This window comes from Hibiscus syriacus, unplaced genomic scaffold (genome assembly GCF_006381635.1).
Source record: "Hibiscus syriacus cultivar Baekdansim isolate YM2019G1 unplaced genomic scaffold, ASM638163v2 tig00110204_pilon, whole genome shotgun sequence".
NCBI classification, from domain to species: Eukaryota; Viridiplantae; Streptophyta; class Magnoliopsida; order Malvales; family Malvaceae; genus Hibiscus; species Hibiscus syriacus.
In genome coordinates this window covers 466,091-478,904 of record NW_024062626.1, presented here as the reverse complement: position 1 = coordinate 478,904, position 12,814 = coordinate 466,091, and positions in this window count along the sequence as shown.

Sequence of the window (12,814 nt, the reverse complement as noted above, 5' to 3'; positions counted from 1 at the left end):
TGAATTTAAATAATAAGATGATGGACTCGGTCTGTAAACAGTTCAAAATAAAGCATCATAATTCCACTACTTATCGCCCAAAGATGAATGGGGCAGTAGAGGCGGCCAATAAGAACATCAAAAGGCTCATAGAGAAAATGACTGAGACCTATAAGGATTGGCATGAGAAGTTTCCCTTTGCTCTGTTTGCTTATCGAACTTCAGTACGGACTTCAACTGGGGCAACTCCGTTTTCTTTGGTTTATGGGATGGAAGCTGTCTTACCTATTGAGGTGGAAATTCCCTCACTTCGGATTTTGTCAGAGGTAAAGCTTGATGAGGCAGAATGAGTCCAAGCTAGGTATGACCAGTTGAATTTGATTGAAGAAGAAAAGAGATTGAAAGCTATTTGTCATGGTCAGATGTACCAAAAACGTATGATACGGGCACATGGTAAGAAAGTTCGCCTTCGAGAATTCCATGAGGAGATTTGGTGCTTAAAAGGATTTTGCCTATTCAGAAGGATTTCAGAGGAAAATGGATGCCCAATTGGGAAGGACCTTATGTTGTCAAAAAGGCCTTTTCTGGGGGAGCTCTAGTCCTAACTGAAATGGACGGATCAGAATTACCATATCCAGTGAATTCCTTTTTCTTGAAGAAGAAAATAAAATGAAAAATGAGAAAAAAGAAAAATGATGGAAAAAACGAAAAGGAAAAAAAGAAGAAAAAATGGAAAATGGAAAAGGGAAGAAAAAATGAAAAAAAAAAGAGAAAATTGAAAAAAAGAGAAATAAAAGGAGGGTTCAAGATGAAACCCGAAAAGGGTCTTGGAACCAAAGGAGGTCTCAAGTTGAAAACCCGCAAAGGGCGACTTGAGTTGAATTTGAAATTCAGAATTCGTGCATGGTGGAAGGTTCATATCTTAAGCATCACAATTTGAAGATCTTTTTGACAGAAGTACGCTCGAGACATTCTAACGGCGTGTCAGTTCAAAAGCATTTACATTATTGATATTTGAAGACACCTACTCTTTTGTTCTTTTGCTTTTTCCAGTTAAAAGTTTGCCATTTAGTTGCCTAAAATTCTCTGTATTTATATAAATAAAGAGATGTATTTTCTTGTTCGTTTCCCTTTTGTAAGTATCTTATTTTGAAAAGTTAAAACATATAGCTTAACTTGAAGTACATGAGATCATTTTGTATATTGTGCAAAAGGTTTTGGAGAATGCAGGTATTCTGAAGTTGACAATGTTTAAACATTTGAGCTTGTGGTTACGGGAAAATGAAATCTTGAAGTTCATAGAAAATTTCAGCCATTAAAAGATGACCCTAAAGATTGTGTTTGTCGAGAAGTGGTCAGGGTACTGGCGGGTTTCAAGAAAGAAATGAACCAAGGTCATGTTAAGGCGAGAGATATGGAATTGAGATTGTCAACTGGGGTGAACTGGTCAAACGTTCTGTGCCCAAGATGAAGCTGAGTTCCATCGAGATCAAAGGAGATAGAGTTCCTTCGAAGAAGAAAGTGCATCAAATTGCATATTTGCATACATTTAGGCATGAATAGGATCATGGCACTCATAATTGCTTGATGACTTAAGCATTTACAGGTTTCCCAATGATAGTTGAAGATTGAAGATATTGAAGCATCGAGATGAAGATATTTGGTTTGGAGATTTTGAAAAGAATGATGTTATATGAAAACTGAGCTAAAGTAGATTCACGTATCCAATGGTTTCCAGAAGTTTTCGCGATGGAGATGGATTTTCAGAAATTTTCTCAAATTCTAAATTTTTGAGTATAATATTTTTCAAACATATATTAATGATGGTAATGTTTGATTTTCAGGTTTGACCTTCAAAATAAGTAAATTATAAGCCTTCACGAAAGAGTAGTGAAGCAAACTCGTTGTTGAAGATTGAGTCCTATACTCTCTGAAGGAATAGGGAGTGGACAAGTTCGTGAAGATGAGTCTATACTCTTGAAGGAATAGGGAGCGGACAAGTTCGTTGAAGATTGAGTCCTATACTCTCTGAAGGAATAGGGAGCGGACAAGTTCGTTGAAGATTGAGTCCTATACTCTCTGAAGGAATGGAGCGGACAAGTTCGTTGAAGATTGTTTGAGTCCTATACTCTCTGAAGGAATAGGGAGCGGACGTTAATTGAAGATCGAGTCTTATACTCCTTGAACGGATAGGGAGCAAACCGTTCTATGAAGATTGTTCGAGTTCTATACTGAATGAATAGGGAGCAGACCCGTTTATTGAAGATTGTTCGAGTCTTATACTCCCTGAATGAATAGGGAGCAGACACGCCATTTGAAGATTTTTCAAGTCTCACTTATTATGAAGTTGCAGTGGAATGGGTTTCCCATGGAAATTGGTTGCCTTGGGACGAAAACTGGTGTCTTTAGTCTTTGTCCTACTTTTGTTGTACAACAGTGGACAAAGAGGGGCAGCTGTAGACAACCGTTTTGTCCGGTTTATAGGAAATCACTTGCAACCCAAACCAGTTGGAGGCCTAGTTCAAGTCCAAAGATCCAGCAGAGTAACTTCCATTCTACGTGAGAATCCCCTGGAAAATAAAGACGGTTATGAGGAGTTAATAAGCATAAAAGTGAAGTTGGTGAATAACGGGGTCCATGATCAAGGGAAAAACGGAAAAATGGAAGTTTTTATTGGAATTAACCAGACACAGACAGGGAGGAGATATCAGCAAGGAACGGAGACATCATAAAAAGATAACAGGGGGTTCTCGGTAAAAAAACCCAGAAAACCAACACAAAAATTCACCAGCAGATATAAAACAAAGTAGCCCTTCGAAACAGAGATCATCAACAACAGGGGAGGAAAACATTTGTAACGGAGGGTATTCGAGAATATCAAATAACAAAAAAAAAAGAAGATTTGTAAAGGGTTTTAGATCTTTACCTTGTTTTCGATAAACCAAAGCAATCAATGTAAGGGTTCATACCCATATTTCGGAAAGAAAACAACAAGGAAATATCCAATTTTCAGAAGGTATTCTGTTTCTTTTTTTATATTCAAATTGTAGCCCTTCGAAACAGAGATCATCAACAACAGGGGAGGAAAATTTGTAACGGAGGGTATTCGAGAATATCAAATAACAAAAAAAGAAGATTTGTAAAGGGTTTTAGATCTTTACCTTGTTTTCGATAAACCAAAGCAATCAATGTAAGGGTTATACCCATATTTCGGAAAGAAAACAACAAGGAAATATCCAATTTTCAGAAGGTATTCTGTTTCTTTTTTTATTCAAATTGTTTTGCATGTAAATTTATGTGAGTAAATAGAATAGAATAGAGAGATAAGGAAGCATTTACCTTAGAAGAGGAGAGTTTAGAGACCCTTAGCTTGTGAACTGTTGGGAAACGGTGACCCATGGTTTTGTGGGTTTGGTGGTCTTTTGACCCTTCGGGTCGTTATTAGCAGTGATTAGTGTGATGGTGTTTTGATTAGGATTATAGGCTTACCAGTCGGGTCTTGTGGCGGGCGGAGCAGGAGTGACCATCAGGGTGCGGTGAGGGCCTCGCTCGTGAGTGGAGAAGAGTAGATCGAAGAGTTGAGGGACTGTTGGATTTGGCTTGCTCAGTCGTCGTTGGTGTCCGGGGTTTTGAGTTTGAAGGCTTGGTTTGTGTGGTGGTCTAGTTTATTTTAGGTTTTGGTCTTACAGTGAGGTTGGTTTTGATCACGGCTTGCGGTGGCCGGTTGGTGTTGTGAGACCCTTGGAAGCTCTGTTGGGGTCTCGGCAGTAAGTGAAGAAGAAGAAGGGGAGAGCGGCTGAGGTCTTTGGAGGAGAGGATGAGAATGATTTAGGGTTAGAGATATTACCCTAAAATCCCATATATCAGAACGCCCAAACAGTGTCGTTTAGCCAGGTCCAAACGGCGACGTTTCATCAGGCTGGAACCTTTTATGTTCTAGGATAGTGGGTTAATTGCGTATGGTCATTCCGTTTTCGGTCTGCTTCTTTATGGTCCTTAAATGGAATTTTATTGGGTTTTTGATTTCGTATCTTAATTTTAAACGTTTATATTAGCCCAGAATCATGTTAGGCCATTTTTGCACTGTTTTTACATTGGTTTGTAATTTTTGGAACTTTCATTTTGGTCCTTGAACGAATCTTTTGCGCCTTCTTAATTTGGTCTTCAATTTATGAGCGCTTTTCATTTTAGTCCTGAAATGTTTTATGTTTTTTTATGAAATGTAATTTTAATTTTGGTTGTTTGACAATTTCACTTAGCATGCTTTTTTAATTTAATGGTTAATTCCTACTTTGCATGCTTAGTTTAATTTTATTTATTATGGTCCTTCATGGTAATTTTGAATGTGAAGTCGAGTTATTAATATGTTTTATTGTATATTGTTTTATTCTAATGTATGTTAATGTCGTAAATACATATGAATTTTTATTTATTTATAAGATTTAGAAGTTTGTTTGAGTGCATGGCATATTTTAATTTTTTTTTTTGCATGACATTATTTTGCATAATATGCATGATAGCTTCATTTGCATAACTCGACCTTACATAATCGGACGAGGGTAATACCCTTTTAATTAAAATTGTTTCGAGTGGCCTGTCTTAACTGATTAGAGGGTCGTTTTGACTATTTTAAATTAAAAGTGTATCCCGAAAGTGAAACCAAAAAATTTGATTTGTCACCTAAAATTTTGGAACGAAAGAAAGGAAATGTTCGTATATTTAAATTTATCGAGAAAAGTTTGTTATAATTTTTAAGATCTGGTCTCGATATTTGTAAATAATCGAACATTCTTTATCTTTCTAAAACGACCTTGGTAATTTTTAATTTAATTATTTTGAGTGCTTTGAATGTTTTTAAATTACATCTTGTTTTATGGGATCAAAAATCAAATTAAATTAGAATTTGTAAAATTCATTGCAAAGACATTAATTAATCAATTAGGTACCGTTTTAGGGCGTTGTGGGGGTGTTAATCCTTCCCCGCACGTAACCGACTCCCGAACTTAGATTTTGGTAACGCAGACCTCAATTTGTGATTTTAATTAAAAATTTTTATTTAAAATGACAATGCATTTTTGGGTGCCCAATCACACCCTAATCAAATATTGGTGGCGACTCTTCAAACCGTATTTTTCGATCGTAAAGAGAATTTCAAAATTTTCGAAACGAGAGGTTTTTAAATTGCATTTGTTTTTAAATTAAAAATAAATTGAAAGAATAAGTTAAAAATTGACGTGGTTTTCAAAATCTCACCATTTTCACTTTTAAGGAAAAGTCGTTTTCGACAGGACCAAGTGAGAATAAACATCTTCTGACTTGTTTGATCATTTCTTGGAGAATATTGAAGGAAAGGCAGTTACAACAGGAGTTAGTTGACTTGGAGATGGCTGAGAAATTTTTTATAGCAAAAAGCCAAAGTTGATTGGATCCAAGAGGGGGATCAATGTATCAGGTTTTTTCATTCTCAAGTGGATGTAAAGAAAAAAAAGATGATGTAAGAATCTTGCTTGAGGAGGATGGTAACAGGCTGGAAACTTTGATTCCATTATTTATGAATTCATTCTGTTTTCTACTAAGCAGATTGTGCTAGGGATAATATGTTAAGGGATATGATGTTGAGACCTTAAGAGGGTTACTTAGGTTGCATTGCCTGATGTTGGGAAGAGTCTATAATTAGGGATGTTACAGTGGATGAAATCAATGCTTCCATTTTTAGTCAAGGAAGAGACAAAGCACCAGGGCCCGATGGTTACACCTCAGGGTTTTTCAAAGCTGTATGGGACATTGTTGAAGCTTATTTTGTTGTAGCAGTCAAACATTTCTTTGTATCCTCAGCATTGTTGCTTGCTTTTAATGCTACTGCCATAACCTTGGTGCCTAAGTTGCCCAATTTTTTGTAGAGCTAAAGAGTATAAACCCATATCATATTGCTTTGTGGTTTATAAACAATTACAAAAAATTTGGCGACTAAGCTTATTGACTATTTCCTTGATCTGGTTGCTTCCAATCAGTCAGCTTTGTAAAGGGAATAAGCATAGTTGATAATACTTTGCTTGCTCAAGAAATTGTGGGGCTATGACAGGAGCTCACTCTCTCCTAAGTGTGCCATAAAAGTAGACATTCAAAAAGATTTTGATTCCCTTGTTGGGATTTCATTTTGAATGTTTTGGATGCTTTGGGGTTGTCTAGGTAATTCAGATACTAGATTAAAGTTTGCATCACTGAGTCTAGGTTTTCTGTCTCCCTTAATGGCAGTTTGGTAGGCTACTTTAAAGGATAAAGGGGTGTAAGAAGAGATCCTCTTCTCTTTACCTTTGAGGCTTGCATCGAGTGTTTTGGTTGGGCTGTTGAATGTTGCAATGGATAAAGGGATTCTTGATTACCATCATAACTGTAAAGAGTGGGATTGACTCACATGTGCTTTGTAGATGATTTTTTTGATCTTTTGCAAAGACAATCTTGATTATGTAGAGGTGAAGTGTGCGCTTCAAGAATTTTATGAATTTTTAGGGTTGAGGCTAAATGTTGTAAATTCTTAATTGTTTGCTATAGTGTTTTAATTAGCAGTTGGGGATTATATAATCTATGACTGGTTTTTAGATTGGAAGGTTGTGTAACATTAAAAAAAACTAAACTAGTGACCACAGTGTAAGATTTTAAAATTTATGGTTAATTCAAAGATGAATAAGTTATGAAGATTGATAGTAAAGAGTTTTTAAGGGAATTATTGAGAAAGAGTTAGTAAATAAATTTTGAAGTGAAATTTGACTTGTCATAAGCTGGAATAAGAAATCTAAAGTGTTGGAAAAGGATTTAGAATATGTTGAATATTGGTAAGATTTTAGTTTCAAGTGTTTTAATGAGATATTGGAGTTTATATGTGTTAAAGTGATATAAGATGGTTTAAGTCAGTATAGTTGAGTTTAAAGTAATGCGAGGAGTTTATGGTATGGAGTTTATATAAGTTGGTTCAAGTCTATTTCTGACTTTTGAATATGATTGTATGAGTATAATGTATGATTGTACTGTGTGAATATGTCTGTATGCATTATATGTTAGTCATTTATGTAAATATAAGAGAATAAAACATAAGCTATGATTGAATAAGATATTATATGCATATATGATATATGTTATTAGATAGGACATATGTGGTTATATGAGAAATGATATGAGAAATATAAGTAAAGATATATGTGATGACCTAAGTGAACATATGAGATTATATACATATGTAATAACATGAGAAAGTGAAATAAGTTAAATGACATTGATCTACATGATAAGAAGTTATGAGACTACATGTAAAATGATATAAGTTATGTGATGAGACTGGTGTGACTATGTGAATATGTGATAAATATAAATGATAATGCCCATGTTATGTGATATGAGATCTAGGGGTATAGTTGGCATGTCAAGAGTCGAGGGTTCTATGTGGTCATTCGGGACATATATGTAATCCTTTGGAACATATATGCAGTACTTCGGGACACATATTTGGTCCATTGGAATATATATGTGGTCATTAAGGAGAATTCTATGTGGTTATTCGGGACATATATGTGGTCATTCGGGACAATTTTATATGCCACTCAGTGGAAATTATACGAGCTGTGGTGATAACATTGTGCACAACCTCAATGTACTCACATATCTTTAGTTCTCACAAGTGTACCGGGCTATTAAAAATATATAACATAAATAATTCTATGTGATTTTATGTGTTTTGTTGTGTGAAATGTATGATATGATGTGTATAAATGTTATGCATAAGATTAGATGATAAGAGGAATTAATGATAATAATTGATAACTATAAGAAGTTGAGAATGATAATGAGGAGATATGTGTATATATGTATTTGGTTATATGAAATTTTCTATAGTTTTCTGTGATATCATTGTATAATTGTTCATGCCTTGTTAGAAAATTAAGTTTCCATTATATGTTTATATGCCTCACTAAGTCATCGACTTAGCGTGTGAATGTTTCACACGTAGGTTTCGAGAAGATTAAAGAGCAAATAGGGTTAGACAGATTAGCTTCTCATTTCCAAAGATCATATCAGAAAAGTATGAATTGTATGTATTTTGTTATAATGAACATAGTTGGCTGTAAATAAAGATTTGAACAAATTGCTCTGATTGGTTTTGTAAAATCATATTATTGTAATTAATGTAAATTATTCAGTTTTATTTTTAATGCGAACTGAATTTTAGTTATTTTTGTAAGAATGTTTTGAAAAGTTAATGTGACACCTCATATTCGTATCTGGGTCGGTACGGGTTGGGGTGTTACAAATTGCCTGTAAGGTACTTGGGGGTGCCTCTTACCCCTCGAAAGTTGTCAATGAAAGACTGTGAGAATATTATGGAGAAAGTGAAAGCTAAGCTAGGGTAGTGATCTTGTAGGTTCCTTAGTTATGCTGATATATTAAACTTATTAGAGTTGTTGTGTTTAGTGTGACAGACTACTAGTGTAGGTAGATTATTTTACCAATTGTTGTGGTGAAACGTGTTGAGCAATTGTGTGCTATATTTCTTTGGAATGGCAAGGATATCCCTTCTAGAAGGGCTAGGGTAGGCTGGGACAGTGTTTGTGTTCCTAAGTTTGAAGGTGGTTTATGGTAAAATGTTTGTAGTGCTGGAATAAGACTCGTATGCTTTCATTGCTGAATAAGGTGCTTAATGGGGAGGGCTCATTATGAGTTACATGGGTTCATGAGTATGTCCTTAAAGGTGTTGATATATGGCAGGTGGTCATTAAGTAAAATTTTAGTTGGGGTCTGAGGAAAATTTTGAAGTTAAGGAATGAGGCCCATAACTTACTAGATGGTGTTGATTGGTCTATTATGTATACTAGGTGGTTTGGGGTGAGATTCGGGGAAAAGAGAGAAAGTTGAGCGGAATAGGTTACTATGGTTCTCAATGAACATCCCTAAATATGCAATCATTGCTGTATGGTAATTCTTAATCGGTTTCCCACTGCTGACAGAATGCTTAGGATGTACATCTCTGTTGATGAGGTTTGTAGAAATTGTGGGAGCATGCTTGAAACCAGGACTCATGTTTTTTTAGTGTGCTTTGGCGAGGGAAGTTTGGGGAGCTATTCTCAAGCTTTACAGTGTTCGACGTGAGGTTAAGAATTGAGATGAGGAGGTTGTCTGGGCTATTGTAGTCTTAAGGGCAGATCCTTGATTGTTTCATTCTTAAGCTTACATTTAGTGCTCACATACTATATATGGGAGGAGAGGAATCACATGAGGTTTTGAGGAGTTGCTAGAAGTGCAGAGATCATTGTGAGTTGTATTAAGGAAGTGGTTGGAATAAAATGTATAGAATAGTTGTTAGGATGATAATGTAAATTTGATTCTCTGTAATGCTTGGGGGATACAAAGCTGAAAATCCTTAAGGGTTGTTGTAATGTTGTTTTGCAGTAGCAGGGTGTGTTGTATATTATAGTAGCATGCTATGCTGCTTTTTGGGTAATACAAAGGAATTTATCCAAATTTATTTAAGAAACTAATTGAATCGAGTTGATCAAATTTCTAACAATAATTAAATTTGTAAAATGTGATTATATATTTAAAAAAATTGATTGAAGGATAATTTGACTGATATAGTACCAAAGAATATTGTTATTTCTATTTTATTTTTTTTGCAATCATTAAGTCGAATTTGGCCCATTCTTCATGAGAATCTATGTTGGTCGATGGTGGGGGATGGGGGGTGGCAGATGAGTCTGATTTGGTTTGATTCTTGGATTTTGAGGAGTACGGATATAAGATTTATGTTAATGAATGAATTTACAAAATCTTAAGGAATAAAATTTATTAAATTTTAAGAGAGACGAAAACATATTTTTTATAGAAAATATAAAATAATATCTAAACTATAAGAATTTGAATACCTACTATGCTCTGATTGATATGCAGGGGTTAATAATATTATGCTTTGGTTTAAGATAGTTGTTGGCTGTGGGAATTGATATGATGATATCTCACATTCCTAAGACAATATATTGATGATGATCTAAAATGCATCTTGCCAATTATTCTAAAGTCAATAGTGATCAACCGAATTGGAAATGAGTCTGAGGGTACATTCACAGTAAAGTCAGCATATCGAAGATTAAAATATTTTTATTATTATTTACCTGTGATCCAATGACTGCAGGTTAACGTTACTAATTCTGTTGGCATATATCTATGAGTGATTGTAATTAGAGGCACTTATTTGGATGGATCCGGTCTGATAAGTGGTTCATGTTGTTTTTACTCGCCTTCTTCATTTCCTGCTTGTAACAAAGAAACATCATCATTGGATTAAATAATCATAATTAACTACTCGAAGTGTTTACTTAATTAGGTTAAAATATATTTTTGTTCACTCATATTTGTCTTTATTTATGATTTAGTCACCTAAAAACTTTTGATTTACTTTCCAACTTTTGCATTTCATTTTTGGTCAAGTGTATAATATCATTGGAATTGTTTGGATAAACTTATGTTTCAAGCTATTAATACTTTTTTTTCAAACCTACATTTTCAGACTACCTTAATGTTAGAGTATTTTCGTATAGATTCGATTGATGATAAGATCGAGAAGGAGGAGAAAAACAATTCATCTCAATTGTATAATAATCAAATGGTAGAAATTATAGATCACAACAAGACACACCAATAATTTGATTTGAGTTTTATTAATTTTGAAAGAATTTAAACAAAAACTTAGCTAAGAGAATAAAAGTTCATTCGAGGTGTCACATCAACTTTTAAACCTTTACTTGTTCAAAATAATAAAAAATCCCCTTTAAAAAAACTTCATATTATTTCAAAATAAAAGATTTCAAACTTATCAGAGCATATACAATTCAAATCATTTATATTATATGCCAACTACATCTAAAAGAATAAAATACATATCAACCATTTCTTTTCTGATCTGAACTTTATAAGGAAGATGCTGACCTGTCTTGCTCCCCTCAGCTTCTCTTTTCACTTTCTGTAACCTGCGTGTGAAACACTCACACGCTAAGTCGATGAATTAGTGAGACATAAAACATATAATAGAACTCTAATGTGTGATCATGCATGAACAATTTCTACTAACCTATTATATACAAGCATAATACACACATATATATATACACCTATCGTTTCCATACTAATTCCTAATATGCACATTTCATATATTTATTCTAAATTGTCTAACACATTATTCATCAGTACATAAATATATATATATATATAGATATATATATATATAATATATATATATATATATATATATATACTTCATACCAACTATATATTCTTTTATAAAACATTTATATATTACACATCATCATTTACATATTTATCATACTTATATTATTATCCTTTATATCTCTTATCTCTTTATTCTTATAGTCTTACATTCATTTTATATCTCATAACAGATTCTTATATCATCATATAAGTCATTTATATTCATTCACATATACATTAACATACATTCATGTGTATCATGTAACAGATGCAATCACCCATAACACATATATATCGTATCATACAATTCATATTACACATCATATATATATATATATATATTACATACGTTGTATTCAAAGTTATCCCTTTATTAGCCTATGTACACATGTGAGAACTATATATATGTGAGTCTATAGAGGTTGTGCACAAATGCTGTCACCACAACTCGTATAATTCTTACTGAGTGGCATATGAAATTTGTCCCGAATGACCTATGTATTTCTCCCGAAGGACCTATGTATTTCTCCCGAATGACCGTTTAGACCCTCGACTCTTGGCATGCCAACTATACCTTTAGCTATCCTGACACATAACATGGGCATTCTCTTTCATATCATTTCTCTATTAATATAGATGTATGGTTCACTTTCACATATCACATATACTTTCTCTTCATATATCTCATGTCATGTATCATATCTTGTGATCATTTAAACACATCACTTATAATCATATAACTTATACTCATAGGGTTGAACATCATTAAACTTAGTTCACTTTTCATATAATCTATATGTCCCATCAATAACCTATAAACTTACTCATATATATATATATACTCTTTAATGTAATTTGCATAGTAATGCTCTATATTTGTATCATATAATGATTTTACCTAAGTCTTCCTTTATAAAGTTTATACTACAGGTTCAAGTAGTCTCATTCTATACTATAAATAATTTATACTCATCTTATCTCACTTCCCCTTTCACTCACATAGATCATCTATATACTATTTTAATCTATTTATTTAGTTCAATTTCCCATGATTTTCTACAATACTTTCATAAAACTTTGTAGTTCTTCACTTTATAACTCATAAACCATAGTTCCTTTAAGTATTTAAATATTCCCTATATAACTTATGTATTATTATTTATGTTTATGCCCGAATTTATACTATCCTCATAGAGTCTCCTACCTTTCTCGTTTAATCACTTATACCATATAATATGACTTGTACTTGGTTATCTTATGTTCACTATATATCAATGATTCATTAACTTGTATCTTATATCACATGTTTATTTCATTCCTTATGTCTTTATTACATAACTTATTTCATGTTCTTCCTTATTACCTAATAGTGTTTACAAAAATCATATAGCATATACAAAGCATATCAATATCTTTAATCATGCATACATACAATTAATGTAATACATATAATCACATATAAACATAACAAACACATAATCATGTTCATGACTTCATGCATATTACTCTAGGAAATAGACTCATCGCAAGTCTTATTTCCATTAAACAATACACGTCACTAGTATGCACTCACCTAACCTCACTA